Raw genomic sequence first — 23638 nt, forward strand, 5'->3', positions numbered from 1 at the left:
TAATAGTGAATAGCCCTTCTAACTCCGTTCTACCTTTTTTTTTTTTTTTTTGGTTCCCTACCATATATCTGCCACCATGCTATACTTTGGGGAGATATAAAAAGGAAAAAGACATTTTGAGTCATCAAGGAATGCAGTCTTAAAATCTTATTTTCTACATTTCATAATGTCTAAGTTTTAAAGTGCTACTGTGAATAGTAATTATAATTAATTATACATTCATTTAACCCATATTCTAACCACATGTCGCAAGTACTATGTTAGGGGATGAGAATACTACCATAAACAACACATTGTTCCTACGTTCAAGAAATGTATATTTAGTGCAGGATGATGGACAAATTACTAGGCATTTCTAATACGGTAAGGTAAGTAAATGGTGCTAAGAGAGGACTTAGAAGAGGTACCTTATTAAGTGCTGATGGACTTAATAGAAGGAGGTCAGGCAAAGTTTCCTAGAGGAAGTGATATGTAAACGAAGACATAAAGGAGAAGTAGTAAAGAAGCAAGAAGAGTGAAGCAGCACATTCCTAGGCCTGGATGCAAGAGACATCATGGAACATTAAAGAAACTTCAAGTACTTCAGTATGGCTAAGGGATAAGGTACAGAGTGTGTGGTCAGCACACACTTACTAATGTGCAGGTGCCTGTGATCAGAGAAGAAGCTGGAGAAATAAGCAAGTCTTTAACATATTTTTATTCTTTGAAACTTTCTCTACTGCCATTATTTGACAGTCTGCTTTTGTAGCGAGTGAGTCACTTTTTCACTTTTTAAAATTTATTAGTAGGTGATTTATCAGAGTAGTTTCAAGTTTATAGAAAAATTGAGTGGAAAGTAGAGAGTTCACATATACACCTCCCCCAGTGCCCTCTTTTATTAACTCTTGCATTCGTGTGGTACACTTATTATGATTGATGAACCAATACCAATAAATTATTATTAACTAATGTCCTCAGTTTACATTAGGATTCTGTCTTTGTGTTTTACCATTTCGTGGGTTCTGAAAAATGCATAATGTTATGTATCTACCACTACAGTGTCACAGATAATAGTTTCACTACCTTAAAAATCTCCTGTGCTCTGCCTCATCCCTCCCTCCTTCCCCATCCATATTATTTATCAGTTTCTCTGCTCAGAAATTTATTGCATATTGTCATTTATTAATGTGCTTTAGACTTTATTTAATGTAATCTTTACTTTTTTTTTTAAAGTACATTCCATTGTCTAGAATTGGAAAGGATTTAAGGAGTTCATTTAGCCCAGGGATGTAAAATAAATTGACCCCAAACTTGCTCTATTCATTCCCTTGTCCATGGAAGATATTAAGTGATCATGATGATCTTCCCGTTGAGCCTCAGAGTCCTTCTAAACACATTACTTTTGGAAGGTCCTACCAATCATCAGATTCAGCTCAAGAGTTAAAACCTATTTGCTGCTTCAATCTAATCGAGACCAATTTCATTTTACCAACAAGGAAACTGAAATCCAGAAAAATCAAATGATTTACCCCAGGACACAAAGTAACTTGCAAAGCAAGAGTAAGTTAAGAGCCTGGGGCTTCTTACTCGATTCAGTTTATTTCAACTATACCTCTTTTAAGGTCACCTTGAAAAAGAAATTTTGTAAAGTGTAGAGGGTTGGAAATCTTGGTTCTCCTTTGACTTTAGAATAGGGTTTTTAAGTAAATGCATGTATGGAGCAAATGCCCTCAGGTAGGAGACCGCAGTCTACAGATAGAGGACAGAAGCCCATTTAATCAATTCTAATTAAATAATGTTGATTCTCATTTGATTTTTAGAATAGGGTTTTTAGGTAAATACATACATGGGGCAAAAGCCCTTGAGTAGGGGGCTGCAGCCCACAGATAGCTGGGCTACAGCCCATCTAATCAACTCTAATCACTGTTTAGATATGGGATTGTATACTTTAATGATTTTAAAGCTAAAAGGTGGTTGTCACACCCATCCTGTTAAGAGATTTTAAGAATTGCTGAAGGGAAAGATGTGAAAAAAATGTTTGCTAGGGGCAAGCTGTCTGTTGGGAGAAACTTTAGAGATAATTGTACTTAGATTTTGTCATAAGAATGTAACTTTTGCTTAAGGAGAGGTTATACTTTAGATAATGAGCCAGTTTGACCAACTTAGCTTTTCACTAATTGTATTTTGGAATGTCACATTGTTAATTTTACTGATGTTACTAGTTTCCATTGTTAAGCTATACTTAGCCATAGATAACTTTTGTAACACTGCACACCTCCTTGTGTTCTTTTGTAATGACTGAATCAACTGAATTTTCTTGTGAAACTGCCTTGTCTTTACAATAAAAAAACAGAAGCTAACTTTGAATCAGGGCTGTACCCAATTTTTTCTGGGGTACAGACCCTTCAGGCTTCTCATCACATTCATGGTGCTTTGAGTAATCCTCTTTTCATCTCCGTTATACAGTGAGAAGTGTAACAGTAAAGTAACAGCAAAATCATTATAAAGTGCACACTTCAAGATTCTTTTCAAAAACATGAATTTGTGTTTTTAATACTGATATGAAGCAATCACTAGGTAATCGTTTTTAAACCTGATCTGTGTAACTCTTTCTTCCAACAAAATATGATGCAGAAGCCCAGTATGGAAGACACATAAGTGGAGCTTTTCTGATTGAAATAGGTGTGTGCGTATGTGTGGTTTGGGGAAAGTGGGATTCTGGCTGGCTCTGTGTTCTTGCCCTGTTGTACTTCTAGCTGTATAATGGAGACACAAAAGAGATTACTCAAAGCAACATGAATGCAATGAGAAGCCCAAAGGTATTGCACCTCAGCAACTCCTCTGTTAGAAGGAGAGACTGCATACAGCCCCGATTCAAAGTTAGCTTCGTTTTTTTATTGTAAAGACAAGGAAGTTTCACAAGAAAATTCAGCTGATGCAATCATCTCAAAAGGACACAAAGATATGGGCAACGTGACAAAGGTTATCTATGGCTAAATATAGCTTAAACAACAGAAACTAGTAATATAATTTAAATTGCCAACGTGGCATTCCAAAGTACAATTTGTGAGAAGCTAAATTGATCAAACTTTGACCATTATCTAATCTAAAATATAACCTCTCCTTAAATGATTTAAGCAAGTGTTAACATTCTTATGATTAAATCTAAGTATAATTGTTTCTAAAGTTTCCACCAACAAACAGCTTGCCCTTAGCAAATATTTTTCACATTTTTCCCTACAGCAATTCTTTCAATACTTTTTAACAATAATCAGTATGTTAAATAGTCAAAGTACATAATCCCATCCCTAAACAGTGATTAGAATTGATTAGATGGGCTTTTGCCCCCTAGCTGTAGGCCTTTGCCTCCTAACTGAGGACTTTTGTCCCATACATGCATTACCTAAAAACCCTGTACTAAAAATCAACTAAGAATCAAGATTTCTAATCCTCTACATTGCCCTCCTCCATCTCAAACACCAAGAAACTCTAGGGATCCGCAAGTTACTACCAAGAATAGTTTGAAAGCCATTGCACTTTAGGAAGAAATGTTTCTGCCTAAGGAACTTTTAATTTTATATATTCATACTTTAAAATGAATTTTTCCATCTCAGATACAGTATCTCTTCTCTCAACATAAAGGCTCATAGACTGATATATCAAGTATGCCTCCAAATTATGCCAATTGACTGGATATCTAGAACAAAATATTAGTAACTCATTTTTTAATGTACTTGACTTAATAAACAGACGTCATACTGGATAATTAAATCAGGTAAATGCTACTATAGGAAACTATCTCAGTACAAGGAGGGTAAGATTAACGAAATATTCCTTAACTATTTATCCTTTGGACTGTTTCCATTATAGACTCTTATTCTGTGTTGTTATACACAGTGCTTCTGTTTTTCAAAACTAACCTGCAATATAGTCTAACCTCAGTATTACACCCCTGTCATCAAAGGGAGTGAGTCAGAACAATCCAGGTCCTAAATGTTTAACTAGTCACACACACAGCCCAGCCACAAACACACAGTCTGAAAGAATGTAAAGGATCCTTAACTTTAGGTTTGGCTTATTTTTTTTCAAACCAGTAGAATAATGGCTTTTAAACTTTTTGGTTATGATCTCCAGTGAGAGATGCATCTTAAATGATGACCCCATAAATAAATAAATATATCCCTATATATATATATATGCTCTCTATATCAATCACTACATATACACATTTACATACATGCATATCTATCTTCCCACATATATATTCATAATTGGAAAAGAAACTTCACAAAACAGTATTTTTTTTTCTTTCCCTACTTTCTTCAGTGCTGTTAGCAGCAGCCTGCCAATTTTATTATATGCATTTAGTTTGACAAAAATGTTCTTAGGTATGAACTATATGGCCACCCAGAACCTACCCTTTGTAAGTATTTGATGAGAAGTACCCAATGGTGGTATTTTGCATATCTCTATTGACACATCATGCACTTTTAACTAATAATGCACTTTTACCACTGGAAATAGAATCATTAATGTATTTAAATCTAATCAGATTAAAGAACCAATTCCAGAAACCCCAGAACCAAATCAGAAAATTTATCCTTAAGGAAATATCATATTATACACCTAAATATATACAATTTTTATTTGTTAATTAAATAAAATAGATTTCTAAATCAGAGCTAAACTAAAAAATAAAAGATTCATTTCCTTTAGAAACACTCTTAGTATCAAAATCTTTATCAGCCAGAGTTCCTCAGAGGAATAGAAAAAAAGAAATAGGAGAGATGTGTGTGTAAATTATTTTAAGGACTTGGCTCATCACATGATTGTGTTGATTTTTTATAAGAAATTTTAGCCATTTTATTTCTTTTCATATATCTTATAGGCATTAGTACCACTGTAAACATAAAAAAATAGGATATCCACTAACGTTTTTCATAAACAAATATATTTGGAGTGCATTGCTTTGGAGTGCATTTGTTTCCTAGGGGTGTCATAACTTATCACAAACTTTATGGGTTTTAAATAACAGATATTTATTAGCTCATGGTTCAGAAGTATGAAACCAAGGTGTAGGCAGGGTCACACTGCCTCTGAAAGCTCTAGAGGAGAATCTTTCCTTTGCTCTTCCAGTTTCTAATGATTTCTGCCTTTCTTAGCTTGTGGCAGCATAACTGGAGTCTCTGTCTCTATCTTCACATGGCCTTCTTCCCTGTGTGTGTCGAATCTCCCTCTGCTTTCTTTTATATAGACACTAGTCATTGAATTTAGGCACCAACTTAAATCCAGTATATTCACATGTGGAGATATTTAGCTTAATTATATCTGCATAGACCCTATTTCCAAATAATGTGTGAGTGAGTTAGGATTGGAACATATTTTGGAGGGAACACAATTATACCCACTATGGTGAAACAAGCAAGTTACAAAACTAAATGTAGGATAATGTACATGGACTGGCTGATTTCCAAGATGTTAAATTGGACCCAGGAAACTGGCTCACTCCATTGTGGAGGCTGGGAAATCTGAATTTTGTAGAGTAGGTTGGCAGGCAGAAACTGAGGCAATAGTTGGTGCTGCAATCTTGTATTTTGTTTTGTTTTGCCTTTTTTTTTTTTTTTTTACCAAAGTAAAACCTCTTACCCATTAACAAATTTCTCCCCATTTCTACTTCCTTCGAGCTCTAAGCAACTAACTCTCTACATTCTGTCTCTATGGATTTATGTCTTCTGCATTGTTTTTAGAAAACGGAATCATACAGTATGTGACTAGCAGGCGTCAGTACTTCACTCATTTATAGATGCATAATATTCTGTTGTATTTATATACCAAAATTTGTTTATCCACTTATCTATTGATGGACATTTGGGCTGTTCATGTATGTGTTTGCATATCCAGAAGTGAATATGCAGAGTCATATGACAATTCTGTGTTTAACTTTTGGAGGAACTGCCAAACTGTTTTCCACCATGGCTGCACCATTTTGCCTTTCCACCAGTAGTGCACAGGGTTCCAATTTCTTCATATACTTGCCAATACTTATTATTTTTCTTTCTTTTTCTTTTTCAATAATAGCTATCCTAATGAATGTGGAATGCTGTCTTATGGTGGTTTTGATTTGCATTTTCCAAGTAACTAACGATGTTGAGTATATCTCTCATGTTAGCCATTTGTATATCTTCTTTGGAGAAATGTCTATTCAAGTCCTTGCCCATTTTTAAATTGGATTGTTTATTTATTTGTGTTTGAGTTGTAAGACTTCCTTATATATTCTAGGTACTCTACTTCTATCAAATATATGATTTACAAATATTCTCTTCCATTCAGCATGTTGTCTTCTCACTTTCTTGATAGTGTCTTTTGATGCACAAACATTTTTAATATTGGTGAAATCCAGTTATCTATTTTTATCTTTGGTTGCTTGTGCTTTTGGTGCCATATATAAGAAACCATTACCTAATCCAGGACACAAAGATTTATTCCTATGTGCAATTATAAAAGATTTATAGTGTCAGTTCTTGCATCTTGGTCTTTGATCCCTTTCAGTTTATTTTTGTATAAGGTGTGAGGTACGGGTCCATATTTATTCTTTTCCACAAAGATATCCATTTGTATCAGCAACATTTATGGAAAACACTATTCTTTCTCCACTGAATAGTTTCAGCACCTTCAGCAAACATTAATTGACCATAGATATATAGGTTTATTTCTGGGTTCCCAATTCAATTACATTGATCTATATGCCTATCCTTATCCCAGTGCAACATTACTTTGATTACTGTAACTTTATAGTAAGTTTTGGAAAGTGGGAAATGTGAGTCTTCGAACTTAGTTCTTTTTTAAGATTTCGCTGGCTATTTGGGACCCCTTCCAATTTCAGTGAATTTGAAGACCATCTTATCCTTTTCTGCAAAGAAGGTCATTGGAATTTTGATTGCATTGAATCTGTAGATTGCTTTGGGTATTACTGCCATATTAACAATATTAGGTCTTCCAGTCCATGAACACAAAATATCTTCCTATTTATTTAGGTCTTCTTTAATTTCTACAGGGAATAATTGGCAGTTTTCAAAGTATAATAAGGTTTTTACCTCCCTGGTTAAATGTATTCCTAGGTATTTTATTCTTTTGAATGCTGTTGTAAATGGAGTTGTTTTCTTAATTTTCTTTTCAGATTGTCCATTGCTGGTATATAGAACCACAACTGCTTTTTGTGTGCTGATCTTTTACCCTACAACTTTAGTGAATTTATTTAAGCTCCCACAACATTTTTTGTGGATTCTTTGGGATTTTCTATACATAGAATCATGTCAGCTGTAAATAGAAATCGTTTTACTTCATCCATTCCAATTTGGATGACTTTTATTTCTTTTCCTTACCTAATTGCTCTGGCTGGAACTTCCAGTACAATGTAGAACAGCAGTGGTGAAAGCAGGCATTCTTGTCTTATAGCTGGTCTTAAAGGGAAAAGGTTTCAGGCTTTTACCAATTGAGTAAGATTTTTGGTGTGGATTTTCATAAGTAACCTTTATCATGTTGCAGTTCTTTCCTGTGCCTAGTTTTTTGAGTGTTTTTTTTATCATGAAAGGGTTTTGGATTTTGTCAAATACTTTTTCTGAATCAGTTGAGATGATCATGTGTTTTTTTTTTTTTTTTTCCCTTTGTTCTATTCATGTGTAGAACAATAATTGATTTCTTACTTTGAACCATTCTTACATTCCTGAGATAAATCTTACTTGGTCGTGGTGTATAATCATTTTCAAATGCTGTCAAATTCAATTTGGCAGTAATTTGGTGAGTTTTATATCTACAGCCATTAAGAGATATTGGTCTGTAAATATCCTTTTTTGTGATGTCTTTTATTTGGCTTTGGTATCAGGGTAATGCTGGCCACATAGAATGAGCTAGAAAGTATTTCATCCTCTTCTGTTTTATGGAAGAGTTTGAAAAGGATTGGTGTTATTTTATTTTTTTTCAAATGATAAGTTGAAGTCAATAGTAAAGCCATTTGGTCGTAAACTTTTTGTTGGGGGGATTTTGATTATATATTCAATCTCCTCACTTGTTATAGTTCTGTCCAGATTTTCTTTTTTCTTCTTGAGTCATTTTTAGTAGTTTGTGTGTTTGGATGGAATTTGTCCATTTTATTTAGGTTATCTAATTTGTTGGTGTACAATTGTTAGTAATATTCTCTTACAATCTTGTTAATTTCTCTAAGGTTGATAGTACTGTCCATTCCTTCATTCCTTATTTTAGTATTTTGGGTCTTCTCTCTTCTTGTCTTTTCCAGTCTAACTACAATTGTTTGAGTTTTGTTGATTTCTCAAACAACTAACCTTTGGTTTGATTGATTCTCTACATTATCTTTTTATTCTTTCTTTCATTTATCCGTGCTCCAGTCTTTATTTCCTTCTGATAACTTTATGTCCAGTTCGTTCTTTTATTCTAGTTCCTTAAGGTGTAACGTGAGGTTATTGATTTGAGATATATATTTATTTTAATGTAAGTATTTACTGCTATAGATTTCTCTCTGAACACTGGCTTAGTGCATCCCATAAGTTTTGCTATTTTGTATTTTCATTTTTATCCATACTTTATAGTTTTTAAATTATCCTCGTGATTTCTTTTTTAAGCTATTGGTTGTTTCAGTGTGTTTTTAATTTCCACATATTTGGGAATTATCCAATTTTCTGTTATGGACTTCTAAGCTTCACTCCACTGTGGTTGGACAAGATATATTGTATGATTTCAATATTTTAAAATTAACCTTAATTTGTTTTGTGACCTATCATATGGTCTATCCTAGAGAATATTTCATGTGCACTTGAAAAGAATTTGCATTTTACTGGTGTTGGGTGGAAGAAGGCTTTAAATTTCTGTTAGGCCTAGTTTACAGTGTTGCTCAACTCTGCTGTTTCTTTATTGTTCTGTCTAGATGTTATATCCATTATTGAAAGAGAGATATTAAAAACTCATCTGTTATCATAGAACTGTCTGTTTATTCCTTCAATCTCTTAAAGTTTGCTTTAAATATTATGGGGCTCTGTTGTTTAGTGCTTATGTTTATGATTACAACTTTTTGGTAATTCTCCCTTTTGCCAATATTTAATGTCTTTCTTTGCCTCTTGTAACAGTTTTCAACTAAAGTCTAACTGTCTGATAATTAGTATAGTTACCCCAGCTGTATTTGGTTATTATTTGCACGAAATATCTTTTTCTATTCTTCCTTTTTATTTCTTATTGTAACATAACTGAGGTACAGCACTTCTGGTCCATGACTCTCAAACTGTAACATAAAAATTACCTTGAGTGCTCGTTAAAACAAGAGTCCTGGGACCCACCCCTAGCGAATCTGATTTTGTACATTTAAGGTGGAGTAATGCTGATATTGCCAGTCTGTGAATCACACACAGAACAGCACTGATCTAGGCAACTGTTCTCTTAAGGAGTTGAAGAATAAAAGGCAGAAAGGGGATGGCAGTGTTTTAGCACAGTCTTGAAGTCCCCTACTGGAATGTCTTAACTGTTGTCTCCCGCCGCCCACCGCTGAGGTCCTTTTTTTCCCACTCACCTCCCTAGAGCCTGACACGCTGGTATAATACACTTTAATGGAACCCACTGTTTGGACTCGAGGCTAATTTAAAGAAGTAACGTTGGGTCAAACACTTCACTGCTGTTTCAGGTTCAGCTCGGCTTCTCGAAGTTCTAACAGCCAGTCCTTCCCTTCCCCGAGGCCGTTGCTAAGGGCCAGCGGCTCGTGCACTCAGGATTAGCTGGGAAACAAGTGCCCCTGTGGCGCAGGCGCGTGCCCATTTCCCGCACCGCCGGGCGCCTGGCGACGAGGGCCGCCCACCCCTGCCTGGGGTCGGGGGCTGGACTCCCAAGAGTAGTAAGATACAGCTAAGACCTCTCATCTCTGCTCATCTGCGAGGTCCACAGGATGAGAAGCGGGAAGAGCAAATGGATTCCGCAGTCCTGCTTGCTGCCGCTTCTCCCGCCCCCCGCCCCCGACCCCTTGCTTGGGAACGGAGGCGAATGCGAGCTTTCTTGCTGGCAACCGCGGCCGCTTAGAAAGGACCGAGACAACGTGGGAGAGAAATGGCCAAAATGCAATGTAATGAGTGAAGAAAAGAGATAAATAAAACTTGTGTTGCTTGGGTTTGTAGGGACGTGACCACCATAGCAACTTTTGCTCTCTTTTCTCTTATCGTTTTTCTCTCTAGACCCTCTCCCTTCTCGAGCACTTGCTCTGTAGGCCACCCTTTCCTACTGGGAGTTGACCTTTTCGTTAGTACAATTGCAGATGCAACAGTCGCTGCCTGTCCTAGGACTTCCTCTCCCTTCCCCCTGTGTAAAAAGATGACTTCTCGCTTAAATGCCTGCTTCTTCAATTCATTCTTAGCTCAATTTTCTAGCCTTGTTTTCGAGTTTAACCTTTTTAAGTAATGGAAGATAGCAATAATATTGACAGGACTTGGGGGATTTGCCAAAGGTGGAAAATGGAAATTGAGAGTGAAGGGCCAAAGAACCCCAGCCCCAGCTTTCGAGTTAGGCAAGTTTGTATAGAATTTAAGACTGTACCACTTAATAACTATGGACTTTGGGCAAATTACTTCTTTCTGAGTGTCAGTTTCTCTGTTGTTTAAAGTGAGGATGTGATACCTACCTACCAGCATCACTGTGAGGATTAAACGAATGGAGCTGACGCATTGCACATAGGTAGTTCAGAAAATGATAATAATTATCATTGGTGATAGTAAGTGCCAGACTCTTTGCATACTGCTTGGGAACACATCTATGGATAAGACAAAACATTTACCTTCAAGGAACTCATAGAGTGGTAACTAATAAGATGTGGTAAATGCAATGAAGAGAAACCTAAGCCAGATTGAGTGGGTTAAGGCAGGCATCCTTGAAGAATTGAGAGCTAAACTGAAACCTGAAAGATGTAGAGTCTGCCAGGAAATTATGAGAATACAGACATGTTCCACGTAGACTGTTCCTTAGGTAGAAGGAACAGTCATGAGTAGCATGGTAATTGGAGCTTTAGGGGCAAGTAGAGGAATAGAAGATGGAGGCTGAGGAAGTAACAGGGAAAACCAAAGAGGCTTTCAGGTGTCATGTTAGATTTTGATTTTTAATCTTTTCCACGATGTTTTCTATTTTTCAAAATTGTGGATACTCATAACTTGCAGATTTGCTGTGAAGAAATTGCCTAAGTGCAGAAGTTGCCTAGGAACATCTTTCTCTTGTGAGGAACTCAATAAATTTTATCTATTTTTATTATGGGTGATCAGAAGCCATTGAAGATTTTAGCAGGTTTGTGTGAAAGGCAGACCAATATCTAGCATGGCAAATGGATTGGAAGGGGGCAAGATTGGAAGCAGCTACAGCAATCCAAGAATGAAAAGCCATGACAGTAGAAAAGGTAAAGATTTCTAGGACAAGGCATTGCCACACTTGGATCAGCTGGATGTAGGGGTGAGGAAAACAGTTACAGCTGTGTGATACTGGGCATGTTATCTAACTGCTCTGTGCCTCAGTTTCCTCATAGGCAAAACCAGGATAATAATATCTGTTTCATAGAGATATTATGCGGATTAAATTACTTTGTGTGAAGTGTTTAGAATAGTGTCTGGCATGTAACACACACAATTTGTGATGGAATTATACTGTATATATTGTTCTGCAACTTGCATTCTATACACATAGAGAAAACAGACTAGTGGTTAAGAGCATGAGTTCTGGTTCCTAATCCAATTACCTGGTGCAAATCCTAGTTCCATCATTTACTAGGTTTGTGACCTTCAACAAGTATATAACTTTTCTCTATCTTTGTTTCCTCAGTAAAATGGAAATAATAGCTTAGCTTTAAATTAGGTAATAATATATGTAGAACATTTAGAATGACTGTCATGTGGTAAGTCCTCAGTAGATGCTTATTATCATTACATAATTAAAAATGTTTAGTATTTCATGTTATAAATGTATCATAGTTTATTTAACCATTCTCTTATTGATGGTCATTTAGGTTATTTTCAATTATTTATTGTTAAAAAATATATTCGTTACCATATTGTTTTTTCCACTTAAAAATTTAAAATAAACTTATCTCTACCTTGTATAAAGAAAGCTATTGCTATTAACATTTTCCCATTCTCATTGTCATCCACAACTTGAATAAACACTTTCAAGATCCTCTTTTTGTATTTGCTCATTAACATACCACACATGTGATCAACCCACATCATTTTCCTATTAGTTTGGTTCAGCCCTAGGATATGAATGGAAAGCCGAACTATTCTGTGTGATTAAAGCTATCTTCCCGAGATGTAAGCAAAAGCTGAGGAACAAACGAGCCAAGAGGGACTTTTTCTGTGTTTGAACTGTTGGAATCTCAGAAGACCAAATCGTTAGGTATCCTGACATTTGAAAAAGGTAAGTCTTAATTATTATGTTTTTGGATTCATGTTGTTTTATTTTCTTCCAAAAAGCCTTCAAATATGATAATAAATAGATTTCCTGGAAGCATATATAGCAGACACTATAGACCTATAAGAGGAGAATTCTGTCTTGAATCAAATCTTCTTTTTGCTTTCACACTTTATTGTAGAGTTTATAGAGAAGATTCAGGAGTGTTAAAATTGCACTAAACAATCATGCAAAAGACCAAAATAAGAGGTTAGGGACCTAAGATTTGAGTCCGAAAGAAAGAAAGGAAGAATGATGGTGAATTTTTTGAACCAGTTTGTATTTACATTATTGAAAAAGTAAAGTGGCTATATTCATATTTAAATCAAAAAGTTTGCATAAGTCCAAACTATATGTAAATTTACACATCTTGTGTACATCTATGGTATAGTAATTTTTTTCAGTGTGTGGCTCAAATGACATTAATTAAAAGCACAGTTAAAACCAATTCCTTGGAAGCAGGCTTCATTTTAAGTAGACTCTGAAGATAGAGAATATATCATTTCTAAATAAATCCTTAAAGACAGTTGAATATAATAATTATACATTTGTATGAGTTTGTACTTTTTAAAACACTTTCTCATGCACGGTATATTATCCTGACAATAACTCTGTGAAAAAGGTAGGCTAAGTATTACATTATTTTCATTATTTAATGAATGAGAAAACTGAGACCCAGAAATGATTAAATAAACTACCTGATGTTAAACAGTTAATGGCAGAACTAGAATCTGAGTCACCTTATTCCTGGTCCTATTCTCTGTCCTTTGAGCAACACTGCCTCCCTAAATCACTTTTGTTTCATGTAGAAGATAAATCCTTATTTGAAATTTAATGTACATTGCTTTAATGAGTTATTTTATATTATACTAATACACTGCACTCTTCTTTTTAGAAAACTTGTCTAATAAAATGCTTGGAGAAGCCTTCCTAATTAATCTCCTATACAAAGAACAGAAACATACAAAATTTTGCAAACCACTTACACGTATGAAGACTTCAAGTGATGAAAAGGTAACTTGGAAAAAGAAGCTTTTAGATATAGAAGACAATTTACTTTCTCCTACTAAGATGGAAAATCAAGAAAAGGTTATGAAAGAAAGTTTAACAGAGCAAAGTAATGATACAAATCAAATAAAACCTGTGGATGAGATAACTGTATTGAAATGCAGAGGTACACCTCTTCCAGGAAATGTTTCTGTTGCGTTGCCCATTCCGAGGAGAGAATAACATGATGAAAAACAGCTGGATTTATATCGATCCTGGTCATGTACAAGTATTTGCCAGAGTTATCCTGACCTACAGATTGGAGGTGACCATGTGGGGAACGTGTATGATTCGGGCTGCTTTGTGGAACACACACATGATGATGTTTTTAATGGTCCCTCTTACTTTCGGTGGATATACCATTGGGTCATTCTATCATTGAGCCTCTAGAAAAACTACCTGCCTCAAAGGTATTGAATGGGGATGAAATCCAAGAACAAAGTGTATTGTTTCATAGGCAGCCCCTCTCTAATTCTATGCTTAATAGTTATATGGAAAAAAAGGTGTTCGAACTCTACAAACAATTTTTGGAGGAAAATCTTACCAGGTGCTGCTCCATAACCAATCTTATGGCTTCCAATTTGCTAATGAATAATGTAAATCTGATTAGCCTTCAGATCTCTCAAGACCAAAACATAGAAGCATCAAAAGCTCGGGAAGCTCTCCTACATTCTTTAGCACTATGTAATCTCCATAAAGTTTCCCATGGAAACAGTTCTGAATTCAGCACTCCGAACATACAAATATCAAACCAAACAAGTAGGGAACTTGTATCACATCTAAAGTAGGAACCATGTTGGTTGGACTGACTTAATAGACTGCAGAAACAACCATTTTCTTTGGCTTATGTCACATCAGGCCTTATTTGGGGTGTGGTTATTACATTTTTTGAGAAATTACTTAACCCATGGTATATCTGAATTCTTGTAAGAGACTGTAATAACTGAACTTTATGACTGTACTTTCTTGCTATCTTGACATTTTTAATGGTTGCCACATTCAAGTTTGTATGTACTTACCTATCTAATTGCCACCCCAGATTGATTACCTCACTGTCACTCAGCTTTATTTACCACAAAAGTGGGTTGAGGCATGGACTATTGCTCTAAGCTAATAAAAGTACCACTAGAAGCTATATCAGAGAGGGACATTTATTTCTCCACAAAAACGCTTAAAGATATATGAGTACTACTTAAATGCCTTTTATATTCAACACATAGGATCTTTTACGCTGACAATTAGAATAGCCTACAGAACATTACGGTGTGTGTGTGTGTGTGTGCGCACATGTGTATGTGTGTAAAATCTACAAGGGTACTTCAAAAAGTTCATGGAAAGATTCATATTATCTTTTAATTGTATTTCCCCACAAGCTTTTTGAAGTACTCTCATCTGTCTATCTCAAGATTGGGTATGGAGGCATATATAAGGAAATACTTTGAATAAAAGTAGTATTTAAATGATGTTTTAAAAAATATGGAGGGAGGGCTTTAAAAAAATGGAGGATTTTCCAGTCCCATGTGTATTAAAACATGATGTTTTTGAACTTTCTTGGGACAAGCATCAACTTTTTTATGTCACTATGTTATACCTGGTTGTTTTCAGGGATGGGAGGAAGGAAAGCATGCCGGTAAAGTGTACAAAGTGCACAGAGAACCACCATCTAGAAATGAAGAGGGTCTCTTGGCAACTTTTTATACTTCTCAGATTATCCTCGATCATGATCCTAGCTTAGAATAAAACTCAGCAAGATGTTACAAAAATTTTGGAATCTAAATTAAATAAGTTAACAATAAGTCTAAAGGAATGGTATGGTTTATTGCAGACTTGGAAACAAGACCCCATACTTAACAACTCACACTTCTTCTAGAAATTGTAAAACTACTGGCATGCACTTTTATTTGTAAAATAAAAGGCATGAATTTCTGTTATAGAATTGTTATGATTGCATTGTATATTAATAAGATTTTTTGCTTTAGTAATCACATTCCCTTCCAATTATCTCTTTGGTCTTTGAGTAAGGTTTATAAAATGAGTCACCTCAGTGCCCTCACAGCTTGTTCTTTTTGATCACACATTTCTTAGTTTATTTTCACCATCTTCAAATTTCTATAATCTAAGAATAAATGCCCTCTGTCTTCTGTTTTTCTCTTCATCACTCCTTTCCCCATCATCCTCTCCCATAATCCTTTTAATCAATTTCAATCATTCAGTCACTTGATTCTGAAGAGACAATGGGTAAGAGTTTTGGAAAAACTGACCTAGTGTCTTGTAGAGATTGAAAAAAAGTTGTGTATGTATTGTCTTCTATATTGGTAAATTCCTGTGTTTTAATACAAGAGTTACTAAAATTACAAACTATTGATGTTAAACTTTATCTTTTCTAAAGTGAATTAAATGTCATTGGGCAACATTACTGGTGTGAATAGTTTTTTTTAGGTATAATGATATGTATTAATACTTTATTCATGAAGCAGATATATTTATAAATAGTGTTGCAACTCCATAGTATTATAAAAAAATCAGCAGTATTTACTTGTATCAAATTTAGATATGCAGTTAATTATACTGTCAGATTTTAAATTTCCCCCTCTTGTCTATATCATCAAAATGCTTATTATCTAAAGATACTCACTTATGTTTAAAATGGTCTAAAAATTTAATGCAATACTTAAATAAGAGGAGATGATGAGTTTAGTATTGCTTTTGTCCTGACCCCATACCTTCTGACTTCAATGCTTGAATGAAATATGCACATGAGGTTGTGATTTAGCATAGCTTGGCTTTAAGTGGTCACTCGTCATTCCTTTTTTTACCATGAGTATCACTTATATAACCTTTCAAAACATTTTTGAAATGTATGGAATAATGAATTTCTGTCTCAATTTTGCAGGAGTTGAAAGTATTAGTTTCGTGTATCTATGAGAATGGGAAATTTGGTAGTTGGGGAGGATCATTATGTTTCTTCACAGGGAAGAAGTTGAGGAGATGGAGAATAATGCCCAATACAGTACTGCTTTCTGCCTGTATAGTTCAGTTTAATTTATATCCCATCTTTGGATTCTAGGTCACTATTGTAGGGTCCAAAGTGGGTTTGACCCAGTCTCAGGTAACTTTCTGTCAGGAGCGTCCTTGAAACATCAAAGTCTAATCAAGGGATAGAGTCTTTATTGAACTCCTGCTATTTTCAGGCTTGATCTGTCTCATGGGTTATTCCGCAGAAGAAGCCAGTCTCCCTGATGTTCTTAAGGCCGGACCTAACACTGAGAGAAAAACAAAAGTTGTAAGCAGGCTTTCTGGGTCTTATTAAAACTGGTTTGTGGAAGTGGAGAAACAAGGTAAATAGTTTCTGCTTTGGGGGCAGGAGTAGAATGAATATATAATTGTATATATACTGTCAAATACCATGAATTTGTTTTCCTTTTAAGAGATAAACCTGGCTAACATAGCATTGCTACATAATGTGTGCTTGGATGTAGGGTGGAGGGGTAGCTTGATGAGGATTAGTATGTGAAATAAACTGAAATAATTGTGCAGTAAAGTGGGCAATTGTTTTAAATCAATACAGGAAGGAATTATCAACAAGTTAGTGTCAGCAGATATTCATTCAATCAGATTAAAAGTGATTTAATGTTTTTATGACTAGTCATTTGCGTGGAAAATTAGCCAATCAGCTATAGATGTTTGAAAATCATGAAAAACAAAATAATATTTGAAAGCAAAAAAAAAAAAAAAAGATGGCAAAAAAATCTTCTCATAATGTTAAAATAGAGATAACTGTTCTTTTAAAAAATGCCTAAAGGGAAATTTGGGACTTTTGTAGTGTTGTCTTGTTCTTTTCCTCAAGGCCTCCTAGAAATTTGTAAAGCTGATATTATTATTTGTTGGTTTAGTATTTGTTACAGTGCACAGTATCACTTGTTGGAGTTTTATGAAATAGCCTTTACATAATTATATTTAAGAACATAATTATATTTAAGAACGTGTCTATAAAAATGATGAGAACTAAATTAAGTATTTCGACTTCAACTTAAAAAATACAGAATCATTGTTGTGGAAGCTAATTTTTTGAGTTGTTCTGCTATTTCTATTTAAAGCTGAGGACTTTGTAGCTAACCAAATTGCAATATAGTTCTGGTTTTTACTTCTCCAAATGAGTGGAGACAGTTTATCGTGAGAAACGTACATTGTCAGAGACCTTGGTTTTACCTGAGAGTGACTAAAGTTCATAGCTAGATTATTTCCTGAAATTTATTTCTCTCTACAGTTAATTGTAAACTGAACCAATTTCTGCTAAATAAACTTTCAGTAAAATTGAAAGAGTTTAAGGAACAGGTTAGGATACTAAGGATTTGTATAGTTCTGCCCCTGGCCTTTAAGGGTTCCACTATACTTTAGGGAAGCCATGTAATTGTAGAACACCCTTGTAGTCTTCTCCTTAGGAAAAACTCAGGAATTTATTTATAAGGGTTCTAATGATATGGGACCAGCATGAGTCAGGAGCAGACTTCCAATGCCAGTTTAAAACCAGAGTGAGTTCTCAGAGCTTTCTGTCTTCCTGAGAGTCATATCCTCAGGACATTCTAGGTACTAAGAAAAACTACTTGGCTCATCATTTGTTAAACAAATATTTAGTGAGCACCGGGATAGTGATAGGGCTAAATGTTGAACAAAATTGATACACTTCCTGCTTTTCACTAAGCTTGCAGTCTAGCTGATGTGGAATCAGAGAGCAATAGTAAACCATCACGGTCTAACTTTGGGGCCATAAAAAGTACAAGCATGCTTGCCTACACATTCCAGGCTAGTAGCTCTGCCTGCTTGGCCTGCTCATAAACTAGTCTGAGTCTTGTATCCAGGAATGCTATTTAGTTGATATCCACCAGTGTGGCTCTAGCTATTATTAACATGTTAAGTATTTCCATGCCAGCTGGTATGAAGCTGTTGCCTCCAACTCTCCAAGTCCTCCCATCATGACCACCCTGGACACTCTGGCCCCTCCCTCTGGTTCCTTGTATTTTTTCATGATCCAGCAACTAAACGAAAAAAAAAAAGGAGCCTCTAGTAGCCAGCTCCAATACTACCTGTGGCACTTTCTGTCCCATATAAGTTTTTAAATATTTTGACTTTCGCTTTTGCTTGTATCTGCTTCAGTGTTGAGATTCCTGTTCCAAAAACATGCTGAGTAACACTATTATTGCTAGACTCGGGGCTCGCTTTTCTCTTACAGTTCTAAGTAAATGATGACCTATTCCTGAACCTCAAACCTTTGGCTGGACCTTCCTCACTTTTAGTCACCTTCTTTGACTTTCTCTTGCTTTGTTTTAAGTCTTTATTACTGTGTACTTCTCTAAGGTCACGTGCTTCTTGATGTACTCTACAGAAACAAGCTGACATATAGAATTATTTATTGTCTGACACCTGTTGACCAAATTGATTGACCAGAGACATTAAATAATCTGAGAGAACCACATTTTGGGTATTGGACGTTGTTTACACCGAACATTCTACTTTATATTATTCCTGCTTCATACTCGTATGTCATTCCAGACTTCAAAACTACTGATAGTACATTCTACTTCATAACAAAACTTATTTCTGTTTCAGACACTGAGGAGTTAAAGTTTAACTGTAAAAATTCCTAAATTTTTATCAAAGAGCTTTATCCATTAACTGAAGATTTTATTACCTATTAAATGCCTGTCTACCTAACAGGGAACATGCTGATATTAGTCATTATCATTCAATGATAGTTACCATTTCGAGTATTTATTGTATGGTAGGCATTCTGCTAAGAGCTTTATTCACAGCATCCTATTTTTTTTCTTTCAACAGTCTTATTTTATTATTATCTCGGTTTTAGGCAGGAGAAAATTAAACTTCAGAGAAGTTAAAAAAAATAGCCTAAGATTATACAACTGGTCAGAGTCAGTATTCAAATGAAGTAATTTTGACATCAGAGCCTGTGCAGTTGATCTAGGGTTGCCAGATTTATCAAATAGAAATATAGGATGACCAGTTAAATTTGAATTTCAGATACAAATTACTTTTTAGTATAAAATATGTCCCCATGCAATATTTGGGACACACTAATGCTAAAACATTATTGTTTATCTGCAATTAAAATTTATTTATTTATTTATTAATTATTTTTTTTAATTGAATCATAATTGATTATACATATTTTGGGGATTCAATGTTGACATATGTTGATCAAATCAATATTACTAGTATGTATATTGTTACAAATTGTACTTATTCTTTATGCCCCTTGTCCAATCTCTCCCCATCCCCCTCTCTCCCTCCTCCAACCACTGATTTCTTCTCTCCCTCTGAAAGAGTAATGGTTACTCTGTTGATTTGTTGCCTAGATGATCTGTCCAATGCTGAGGGGTGTGTTCAGGTCTCCAAATATTATCATAGGGCAGATGCTTCTTCTATCACTCTGTAATGGGCTTTGTGTAGAGAGACATCCTCTTCTTTTCTTTGGTCTCTGCTGGTGACTCTCCTTGTGTCAATGCACTCCTGTGGCTGGCAGACCATCTGTGTTATAGTTGTGATGTCTAGCCACTTTCATGGCAGCCGTGATTACTGTGGTGGTTGTGGTAGGCCACCCACATGTAGGTGATGTTTTTGGCATGCTCCTTCAGACCCCAGCTTCTTGTTCCCAACCCTCTAGGCAGGGTCCCCAAGGTGCTGGCAGTGTGCCTGGATGTGGCTTCTCCCCCTTCATGAACTCCATAGGTCTCTCCTCCTCTTCCCCTGAACTCCAGAGGCCCAAGCTTGGCTATTGTTACATTTTTATAGTTGTAAATTGGTTGATTTGTGGGAGAGAGTGATGCTAGGGACCGTCTATTCTGCCATCTTGACCGGAACTCCCTGCAATTCAGATTTAAATGGGCATCCTGTATTTTATCTGGAAACCCTAACTTAAGCACTTCCCTTTACTTTTTCCAGGTTGATTATAAAAACAGAGAGAATGTAAAAAGTAGAGAGGGAGCAGTGGAGCAGAACATAAAGACAGTGGGTGGAGAATTGAGGAACCCAATAAATGGAAAAAAGACCAAAAATTCTGGAATCTGTAAATAGAAGGTACCATTTTATAGAGTTACTACCTTGAAGGAGAGTTGGGGAAAGAGACTTGTCTCTGTAGCCTAGCAGAGCTTTTCTCCTGTGGTAAGCGTGTCCAAATATCCCTGTTTCAATCCTGTTACATAAGTAAATCATTCAGTGAAACAGGTGGGAATAGAGCTAGACAGAGCAAGGGATTTAGAATAAGAAGATTTGTGTTTTAGTAAAGTTTCAACTCAGCCGCTCACTAACTGCCTAACAAAGTACTTTGCTTCCCTCAGTCTCAGTGTCCTTATTTGGTAAATGAGGATAGCAACACTTGCCCCAACAATATCATAGTACTTTTATGGGGGTTAAAGAGAGGTGAAAAGACTTGATAAGTGATAAAATATTCTGCTAATATGAGGCCCTTTTATAAGGCATCAGTACGATTCTAACAAATTAACCAATCATGTTCAAAGTCAGGATGGGGGAAAGATTTCTTTTTGGCCAACCTAATTAATGCTTGTGATAAATCCCTTCTGATCATTTAACAGGACCATCTGAAAGTAAAATAAGGTATGAGAATTCACCCAAGCTGTTACTGTTTACTTCTGGGAGGAACACTTTTGCGTTATACAGGGATGTATTATATGAAGAAGATTTGCCTGGCTTTTTCCAAATGCTTGAGAAACTTCATAACATTTTGATTTAAAATGATATTTCTGATAGGGAAGGAAATTTAAGCTCAATGCTTCCGTATCAGTCCATTTTTGTGTTGCTATAACCAGATTCTTGAGACTGGGTAATTTACAAAGAGTTTATTTGGCTTGTGATTCTGGAGCAAATGCATCTGATATGGGCCTCAGGCTGCTTCCACTCATGGAGGGAAGCAGAAGGGCAGCAGCATGTGCAAGGAGATCATGTGGAGAGAGAGGAAGCAAGAGAGAGAGGAAGGAGAGGTGCCAGGCTCTTTTTAATAGCCAGCTCTCTCAGGAACTAATAGAGAGAGAACTCACCCACCCCCAGATAGGGCATTAATCTATTCATGAGGGATCCACTCCCATGACCCAAATACCTCCCACTAGGGCTCAACTCCCAACACTGCCACATTGGGGATCAGAGTTCTTCTTTTTTTAATCTCAATAATATTTTAATATGTATTATATGTTGAAATGATATTATTTTGGATACACTGGATGAAATGAGATAAATGAGAGTACATCAAAAAGTTCACGAAAAGATTTGTATTATTTTTATTATGTATATTATATGCATGCAATTTATTTACTAGATATTAATAGAAATAAATAGCACAGCTATGTTTTCAGAACTTAATAAATACATTTAAAAAATATCCAGGATAATACATTTAAAACAAAGATTGTTACTATTTTTTAATTAACTAACTAACTAATTAATTTTATTTCTATTTTTGTCTGTACTGCTTTATTTTTAACATTTTTCCATTTACATTCTTATATTTAAAAATGTTATTACTTTTTTTTTTTTTTTGCTGTAGAGTTGTTTGAGTTCCTTGTATATTCTGGATATTAATCCTTTGTCCGATGTATATTTTGCAAATATTTTCTCCCACTCTGTTGGTTGTTTTTTTTACTCTGTTGATTGTTTCTTTTGTTGTGCAGAAGCTTTTTAGTTTGATATAATCCCATTTGTTTATTTTACCTTTAGTTGCCTGTGCTTTTTGGGTCCTATTCATGAATTCTGTACACAATGCTACTTCCTGGAGTGTTTCCCCTACGTTTTGCTTGAGGAGTTTTATTGTTTCAGGATGTATATTTAATTCTTTAATCCATTTTGAGTTGATTTTGGTATATGGTGAAAGGTATGGGTCTAATTTTTTTCTCCTACGTATGAGTATCCAGTTTTCCCAGCACCACTTGTTGAAAAGGCAGTCTCTTCCCAAGTGTGCAGACTTGGTGCCTTTGTCAAAGGTCAGATGGCTGTAGGCATATAGATTGATTTCTGGGTTCTCTATTCTATTCCATTGATCTGTGTGTCTATTTTTATGCCAGTACCATGCTGTTTTGGTTATTATAGCTTTGTAATATAGTTTAAAATCAGGTAGTGTTATGCCTCCAGCTTTATTTTTTTTGCCCAGGATTGCTTTGCTATGCATGGTCTTTTGTTGTTCCATGTAAATGTCTGGATAGCTTTTTCCATCTCAGAGAAAAAAGTCATTGGAATTTTCATGGGGATTGCATTGAATATGTAGATCACTTTAGGTAATATGGACATTTTCACAATGTTAATTCTTCCAGTCCAAGAACATGGGATATCTTTCCATCTTTTTGTGTCCTCTTTAATTTCTCTCAACAGTGGTTTGTACTTCTCTTCATAGGGATTTTTCACATCCTTGGTCAGCTTTATTTCTAAGTATTTTATTTTTTTTGGTGGCTATTGTAAATGGGCTAGCTTTCTTGATTTCTTTTTCTGCATGTTAATTGTTGGAGTATAGAAATGCTACTGATTTTTGTATGTTGATTTTGTATCCTGCAACTTTGCTGAAATCATTTATCAACTCTAGGAGTTTTTTTTATAGAAACTATAAGCTGTTCAATATATAGGATCATGTCATCTGCAAAGAGGGACAGCTTGACTTCATCCTTTCCAATCTGGATGCCCTTTATTTCCTTCTCTTCTCCAATTGCTCTGGCTAGTATTTCCAATACTATGTTAAATAGGAGTGGTAAGAGTGGATATCCTTGTCTTGTTCCTGTTTTTATTGGAAAAACTTTTCCCCATTCAGGATGATATTGGCGATTGGTTTTTCATAAATGGCTTTTATTGTGCTGAGATAATTTCCTTCTATACTTAATTTGCTTAGAGTTTTTATCATGAAGTTATGTTGAATTTTGTCAAATGCTTTTTCTGCATTTATAATTTTTGTTCTTGATTTTGTTGATGTGGTGTATCACATTTATTGACTTGCATGTGTTGATCCTTCCTTGCATCTGTGGGATGAATCACACTTGTTCACGGTGTATATTTTTTTTGATATCTTGCTGTATACTGATTGCTAATATTTTGTTGAGGAGTTTTGTATCTATGTTCAACAAGGGTATTG

The 23638-nt window shown here is 35.3% G+C and overlaps 1 pseudogene; it reads left to right on the top strand.

Annotated features, from left to right (window-relative positions):
• The first annotated feature begins 13365 nt into the window (after positions 1-13365).
• LOC134368120 (TLR adapter interacting with SLC15A4 on the lysosome-like) lies at positions 13366-14288 on the top strand (annotated as a pseudogene).
• Positions 14289-23638: the final 9350 nt, after the last annotated feature.

The sequence above is a fragment of the Cynocephalus volans genome, chromosome X (genome assembly GCF_027409185.1).
Source record: "Cynocephalus volans isolate mCynVol1 chromosome X, mCynVol1.pri, whole genome shotgun sequence".
Lineage (NCBI taxonomy): Eukaryota > Metazoa > Chordata > Mammalia > Dermoptera > Cynocephalidae > Cynocephalus > Cynocephalus volans.